This window comes from Elephas maximus, chromosome 23 (genome assembly GCF_024166365.1).
Source record: "Elephas maximus indicus isolate mEleMax1 chromosome 23, mEleMax1 primary haplotype, whole genome shotgun sequence".
Taxonomy (NCBI): Eukaryota; Metazoa; Chordata; class Mammalia; order Proboscidea; family Elephantidae; genus Elephas; species Elephas maximus.
Genome location: NC_064841.1, coordinates 57703105 through 57711713, shown reverse-complemented (window position 1 = coordinate 57711713; position 8609 = coordinate 57703105). Strand labels below are relative to the sequence as shown.

Here is an 8609-nt window from a genome sequence, read left to right as displayed (position 1 = left end):
CATTTGCGTTGTTTGTACCTTTTGACTATTATGGACAATGTTGCTATAAACTTCTGTATACACATTTTTGTATGGATGTAGGCTTTTATCTTGGGTATATATCTAAGAGTGTTATTACTGAGTTATAGGTATGTTAAACCATTTTAGGAACTGCCAGAGTGCTCTTCAAAGTGGCTGCACTATTTCACATTACCACCAGCAATGTATGTGGATTGTGATTTCTTGACATTCTTGCCAACACTTGTTATCACCTGACTTTTTGATTCTTGACGTCCTAATGGGTAGAAGCGGTATCTCATTTGTGGTTTGGATTTGGGATTTGTATTTCCCTGATGATTAATGATGTCAGGCATCTTTTCACATGCTTATTGGTTATTTGTATATGTTCTTTTGAAAAATCCCTATTCAGATCCTTTGCTTATTTAAAAGCTGGGTTATATGTCTTTATATTACCAAGTTTTTTTTTATTTTAGTGTTTTTTATATGTTCTAAGTCCAAGTTCTTTATCAGATATACTATTTGCAAATATTTTCATCCATTTCATTGGTGTCTTTTTCTTGGTAGTGTCTTTTAAGGCAAAAATTTTCTAATATTGGTGAAGATCGTGTCATCTATGAATAGAGATGGTTTTGCTTCTTTCTAATTCTGGTTGGAATCGGGATGCCCTTGTATTTCTTTCTCTTGCTTAACTTTCCTGATTAGAACCTCCTCTACAATGCTGAATGGAAGTCGTAAGAGTGGGCATTCTGAAACTTTTAGATTTTACCAAACTTCTGGAAAACGATATTATCATACATCATCTAGCCTACCTCTTTATGCTTTACATGCCGTTGTTGCCTGCCATTGAATCAATTCCAACTCACAGCAACCCCACATGACAGAGTAGAACTGTCTCATAGGGTTTCCTAGGCTGTAATCTTTATAAGAGCAGATTGCCAGGTCTTTTCTCCCATGGAGTGGCTGGTGGGTTTGAAACACTGACCTTTCAGTTGACAGCTGAGCACTTAGCCATTACCCCACGAGGGCTCCTTAATGCTTTACACAAACCTCTTAATCTACCATCAGGCCTCTGGTTGAATCCCTCTGGTGATAGGAAAATAATTAACTCTAGGAACAAAATGAATAAAATAAACCATGCAATGTATGATAACTTTATAGAGGAAATTATAAGGATAAAAAATGAATGAAATATTTCATGATAAAAATTGATGGGTAAAAAAGGGCTTCTGACATGAAGTGGCACACGTAAGGCACCTCTCCTGCTCTATGTGCAGAAGCAACATCAAGAGATTTTGGGAGCGTAAGTTTTGTTTCCAGGGCAGCTGGTTTCGTTGGTCTCCCCCCAGGAAAAAATAATTAATGGATATACATTACATAGAACAACTCAGTATTTTATAAAAGTGGCAATTCTCCTCAAGTAATCTGAGTATGCAAAGTAGAAATGCATCAAATTTCCAGCAGGATTTTCACAGAACTTGACAAGTTTGTCCTAATAGTCATATAAAAGTAGGAGAAAGCTAAGAATTATCAAGATAATTTTGAAGAAGAATGAAAAAGGAGTCTTACTTAACCAGATACAAGACTTATAATAAAGTTATAATAATTGAAGTAATAGGTAATATTTATTGACTATATTTTTTTATAGTATAAATTTATAATGTATAACATTAATCAGTTAAATATGTTAACTCTCACAATAATCCTATGAGTAATCATATTTTTCCACTTCCTCACTTTAGAGATGAGGATATTGAGGAATTTGAAGTAATTTGTCTATGTCTACCCATATAATAAGTTGCAGAGTTAGGGCATTAATCTCAGAGCCTATGCTCTTAATCTTAATTCTATACTGCCTCATTATGTAGTGAAATAGGGATAAATAAATACACCAGTGGAAAAGATTAGAAAATAAAGTGTGTGTGTGTATGTGTGTGCGTGCACTTGTGTGAATGTATATATGGAAATTGCAGAATAAATAATCAGACTGCAAATCTTCTGTCAAAATTTGCTCTTATTATTCATCTTTAAAAGAACTCTAACTTTAATTAGTAGTAAAAAAAATATCTTTTTCAAAAAATATCTAGGAATTTATGCTGCTTGGAGCCACAGCCATTGAGGATCGCCTTCAAGCACGTGTTCCAGAAACCATAGCAACTTTACTGAAAGCAAATATAAGAATATGGGTCTTGACAGGAGATAAACAAGAAACTGTGATTAACATAGGTAATAGATACAAAGAATTTTTTAAAAATCTGGCTATACACATATACTAAATACATCCTGGTATTAAGAATATATGGCTGAGCTTTCTTAAAGTAATTGTTTTATATGTCTTTGGAAAAATAGAGTACAAAGGAACCTTCCCATCACAAGGCAAAGAATTTGAACATACTAGGCAAAGCAGACTGTCTTGTCTGCTTCACATTCTTGGAATACAGAATGTAGAATGGTAACATGAGTAATCTGGAGCTTCTTGTTCTTTCTTTCAGAATTTGAAGCTATGGTATTTTGCCCAGTTGTGTCTATACAGTCATGCACCATGTAACATCCATTTGGGCAACATTCAACCACACACACGTCCGTGGTCCCATAAGGCTATAATAGAGTTCAGAAATCTCAGAGAATGAGACATAGCGTATGTACCCACATGTAGGGAACATAACAACTTCCTGCATACAATGCGTGTATCTCAAAGCTCTTGTACACAAAGCATTTAAGCAGCCAGGTATATAATGTTACAATACATATATAACCTATAATACATACGTCTTCATAGTCATAATAAATGCTTATGTTACTGGCTTATGTGTGTACTATACTGTACTTTCTATCACTATTTTAACGTGAACTTTCCTTACTTACACATAAAAAGTTTACTGTATAACAGTGTATGCTTCGACTCTTTGGTAACAGCAGCCAACCTTGTGTATCATGTATCTCCTGAGTGTTGTAGCATTATTTCTCTGTTTAATTTTCTTTCAAAAATATTACCAGGAAGTGCATCATGGCTGCAAAATGCAGCAAAACCAGCACTAGTGATAGCTACAGCAAGAAGCAAAAGAGGAGTATCAATTTCGAAGTGAAATGAAAGGTTATTAAACAACACAAATGTGGAAAATCAGTGAATGCTATTGCTCGTGATTTATGCATGTTCACATAACATCCAAATCACATAATGTCCTATTTCACAGAACCTATCCTGCACCTTAAGCAACACATGACTATATACCTATCTTTGTATTATATACGTTCATTCATAAACATTTTGATTATTAGTGCGGGTATCCAGTTGGTGCTTTTTCTCCCAAGCTCTGATGTCAGTTCTTTCTGCCTTTATAGTATTTTTTTTAACAACTTCATTGTTTGATTGTATTTTGTGTTGAAACAAACAAGAAAAGGAATTGAAAGTCACCTATTAGCAGTGAATACGCAAGTTTTAATGGTGAGGAGATGAAACAACTATTCTTTCTATGATCGTCATGGAAACCAGCTCTAGTTAGATGAGCATATGTGATAAACAGATCCTGTATTCACCAGATACCCTTTTTCCATTCATTCATTCAGTGAACCTTGATCACTTGATGTTGTTGTGTTGTGAGGTGCCATCGAGTCAGTTCCAACTCACAGCGACCCTATGTGCCATGGAACGAAACACTACCCCATCCTGTGCCAACCTCACAATCCTTGTTATGCTTGAGCCTATTGTTGCAGCCACTGCATCAATCCATCTTGTTGAGGGTCTTCCTCTTTTCCACTGACCCTCTACTTTACCAAGCATGATGATGTCCTTCTCCAGGGACTGATCCCTCCTGACAACATGTTCAAAGTATATAAGACACAGTCTCACCATCCTTGCTTCTAAGGAGCATTCTGGTTGTACTTCTTCCAAGACAGGTTTGTTCATTGTTTTGGCAGTTCATGGTATAGTCAATATTCTTCACCAACACCACAATTCACAGGTGTCAATTCTTCTTCGGTCTTCCTTTTTCATTGTCCAGCTTTCACAGGCATATGATGTGATTGAAAATACCATGGCTTGGGTCAGGCACACCTTAGTCTTCAAGGTGACATCTTTGCTTTTCAACATTTTAAAGAGGTCCTTTGCAGCAGGTTTGCCCAATGCAATATGTTGTTTGATTTCTCAACTGCTGATTGTATGGGTGTTGATTGTGGATCCAAGTAAAATGAAAACCTTGACAACTTCAATCTCTTCTCCTTTTATCATGATGTGAGGATTTTTGTTTTCTTTATGTTGAGGTGCAATGCATACTGAAGGCTATAGTCCTTGATCTTCATCAGTAAGAGTGAAAGTATTCTTCACTTTCAGAAAGCAAGGTTGTGTCATCTGCATAACGAAGGTTGTTAATGAATCTTCCTCCAATCCTGATGGCCCATTCTTCTTTGTACAGTCCAGCTTCTCTGATTATTTGCTTAGCATACAGATTGAATAGGTCTGGTGAAAGGATACGACCTTGACGCATACCTTTCCTGACTTTAAACCACTCAGCATCCCCTTGTTCTGTCCAAACAAATGCCTCTTGATCTATGTACGGGTTCCTCATGAACACAATTAAGTGTTTTGGAATTACCATTCTTCACAATGTTATCCATAATTTGTTATGATCCACACAGTCAAATGCCTTTGCACAGGCAATAAAACACAGGTAAACATTCTTCTTCTATTTTCTGCTTTCAGCCAGGATCCATCTGACATCAGCAATGATATCCCTAGGTCCATGTTCTCTTCTGAATCCGGCCTGAATTTCTGGCAGTTCCCCATTGATATACTGCTGCAGCCACTTTTGAATGATCTTCAGCAAAATTTTGCTTGCATGTGATATTAATGATATTGTTCAATAATTTCCACATTTGGTTGGATCACCCTTCTTGGGAATAGGCATAAATATGGATCTCTTCCAGTCCAATCAGTTGGCCAGGTAGCTGTCTTCCAAATTTCTTGAGATAGATGAGTGAGCACTTCCACCACTGCATCTGTTTGTTGAAACATCTCACTTGATATTCTGTCAATTCCTGGAGCCTTGTTTTTCACCAGTGACTTCAGTGCAGCTTGGACTTCTTCCTTCAGTATCATCTGTTCCTGATCATATGCTACCTCTTGAAATGATTGAATGTCGACTAATTCTTTTTGGTATAGTGACTCTGTGTATTCCTTCCATCTTCTTTTGATGCTTCCTGTATCATTTAATATTTTCCCCCATAGAATCCTTCATTATTGCAACCTGAGGCTTGAATTTTTTCTTCAGTTTTTTCAGCTTGAGAAATGCCAAGAGTGTTCTTTGCTCTTCCCTTTTGGTCTTCTATCTCTAGCTCTTTGCACATGTCCATTATAATACTTTGTCTTCTTGAACTGCCCTTTGAAATCTACTGCTCTGTTCTTTTCCTTCATCATTTTTTCCGTTTGCTTTAGCTGCTCGATGTTCAAAAGCAAGTTTCAGAGTCTCCTCTGACATTCATCTTGGTGTTTTCTTTTTTTCCTGTCTTTTCAATGACCCCTTGCTTTCTTCATGTATGATGTCCTTGATGTCATTCCACAACTCATCTGGTCTTCGGTCATTAGTGTTCAAAGAGTCAATCTATGCTTGAGATGATTACTAAATTCAGGTGGGATATACTCAAGGTTGTACTTTGACTCTCATGGCCTTGCTCTGATTTTCTTCAGTGTCAACTTGCATAACGAGCAATTGATGGTCTGTTCCGCTGTTGGCCCCTGGCCTTGTTCTGACTAATGATATTGAGCTTTTCCATCAGTCTCTGTTCACAGATGTAGTCAGTTTGATTCCTGTGTAGTCCATCTGGCAACATCCACGGGTATAGTTGCTGTTTGTTTATGTTGGAGAAAAAAGGTATTTGCGATGAAGAAGTCATTGGTCTTGCAAAATTTTGTCATTCTATCTCCAGCTTTGTTTCTATCACCAAGGCCATATTTTCCAACTACCTATCCTTCATCTTCATTTCCAACTTTCACATTCCAGTCACCAATAATTATCAATGCATCCTGATTGCATGTTCAATCAGTTTCAGACTGCAGAAGCTGATAAAAATCTTCAATTTCTTCATCTTTGGTGCGTAAATTTGAGCAATAGTCGTATTAACTGGTCTTCCTTGCAGACGTATGGATATTATCCTATCACTGACAGCCTTGTACTTCAGGATAGATCTTGAAATGTTCTTTTTGACAATGAATGCAACACCATTCCTCTTCAAGTTGTCATTCCCGGCATAGTAGACTATATGACTGGGTGATTCAAAATGGCCCATACCAGTCCATTTCAGCTCACTAATGCCTAGGATATCGATGTTTATTTGTTCTATTTCTTTTTTACGATTTCCAATTTTCCTGGATTCATACAGTGTATACTCCAGGTTCTGATTATTAATGGATGTTTGCAGCTGTTTCTTCTCATTTTGAGTCATGCCACATCATCAGATAAAGGGCCTGAAAGCTTGATTCCATCCACATCATTAAGGTCGGCTCTACTTTGAGGAGGCAGCTCTTCTGCAGTCATCTTTTGAGTGTCTTCCAACCTGGGGGGCTTATATTCTGGCACTATATCAGACAGTGTTCCACTGCTATTCATAAGGTTTTCACAGGCTAATTCTTTTCAGAAGTAGACTGCTGTCTCCTTTTTCCTAGTCTGTCTTAGCCTGGAGGCTCAGCTGAAGCCTTTCCTCCATGATTGACCCTGCTGGTATCTGAATACCAGTGGCATAGCTTCCAGCATCACAGCAACACACAAGCCCCCACAGTGTGATAAACTGATGGACACATGGGGGTGATCACTTGATATATGCAAGCAAATTCCAGGAGCTGGTAACAAATATTTGAGCAAGAAAGTTTCTGCCATCATGAAACTTACATACAAATGGAAAGGACAAAAAATTAACAAGCAAATAAATGTATACTACAATATTGTTGTGATAAGTATTAAGAATTAAAACAAAGCAGAGTCTAGAGAGAGAGAGAGGAGTACTTTTAGATAGAAGACACATTAAGGAGGTGATATTTGAACCAGAGACCCAAATGAAAAGAGACTGCAAGCACTAGGAAGATCTCTGGTAAGAATATTCCAGGCCAAGTATTCCAGATAGAACAGCAAGCAAAAAGTGGAATAAGCTAGTCACATTTGAGGAACAATTAAGGAACAGTGAGACTAGAGCATGGTGAGCAAAGCAGAGAAAAATAGATGGTAACAGCTTGATAGGCTATAGAAAGGAATGTTTAGGAGTCTGAGCAAATGAGTCTTGTGATCTAATTTATATTTTAAAAATATCTGTTGGATACTGTGTTGAAACTAGACTAAATGGAAGCAGGAAGACCAGTTAGAATGTCTTTGTAGAAGTCTAGACAGGAGATGATGGTGACTTGTACTAAGACAGGATGGAGAATGTGCAAAAAGAAACAATTTGGGGAAATATTTCATAGGTTGAACTCTCAGCACTTTTTGATGTGGATACAATGAGTATAGGCAACTCTTTCAAAGCATGTCGCTATGAAAAGGAGCAGAGAAATGGATGGTAGCTGGAAGAGAACTGGAGTCAATAAAGGTTGGTGTTATGGTTTGAATTATGTCCCCCCCCAAAATGTGCCGTAAATCCTAATCTCTATGCCTATGCTTATAATCCCATTGGGGAATGGGTTATCTTTGTTATGTTAATGAAACAAGATTAGTGTTGAGAGTGTTTTGAGTCAATTGCCTACAAAACATAAAAGGAGCAGATTAAACAAACAGATAAAGGAAGATAGATGCCACAGCACATGAAGATCACCAAGGAGTCAAGAAACAAGGACCTTCCTCCAGAACCAACAGAGAGAAAGGCTTCTCCTAGAACTGACATCTTGAACTTAGACATCTAGCCTCCTAAACTGTGAGAAAATAAATTTCTGTGTGTTAAAGCCACCCACTTGTGGTATTTCTGTTATAGCAGCACTAGAAAACTAGATAACCTCAACATAAAGAAAACAAAAATCCTCACAACTAGATCAATAAGCAACATCATGATTAATGAGAAATTTTGAAGTTGTCAAAGATTTCGTTTTACTTGGCTCCACAATCAACACTCATGGAAGCAGCAGTTGAGAAATCAAACAACATATTGCATCGGGCAAATCTGCTGCAAAAGACCTCTTTCAAGTGTTAAAAAGCAAAGATGTCACTTTGGGGACTAAGGTGTGTCTGACCCAAGCTATAGTATTTTCAATTGCCTCATATGCATGCGAAAGCCGGATAATGAAGAACAAAGAAGAATTGATGCCTTTGAATTATGGTGTTGGTGAAGAGTATTGAATATACCATGGACTACCAAAAGAACAAACAAATCTGTCTTGGAAGAAGTACAACCAGAATGCTCCTTAGAAGCAAGGATTGCAAGACTTCATTTCACTTACTTTGGACCTGTTGTCAGGAGGGACCAATCTCTGGAGAAGGACGTCATGCTTGGTAAAGTAGAGGGTCAGTGAAAAAGGGGAAGAGCCTCAACAAGATGGCGTGATTGACACAGTGGCTGCAATAGTTGACTCAAACATAAGAACAATTGTGAGGATAGCACAGGACTGGAGAGTTTTTTGTTCTATTGTACATGAGGTTGTA

The 8609-nt window shown here is 37.5% G+C and overlaps 1 non-coding gene across 1 annotated transcript; it reads left to right on the top strand.

Moving 5' to 3' along the window:
- Positions 1-1215: 1215 nt before the first annotated feature.
- LOC126066644 (U11 spliceosomal RNA) lies at positions 1216-1346 on the top strand. Its single transcript, XR_007515222.1, has one exon. It is a non-coding gene; the product is annotated as a U11 spliceosomal RNA (small nuclear RNA).
- The last annotated feature ends 7263 nt before the right edge of the window (positions 1347-8609 follow it).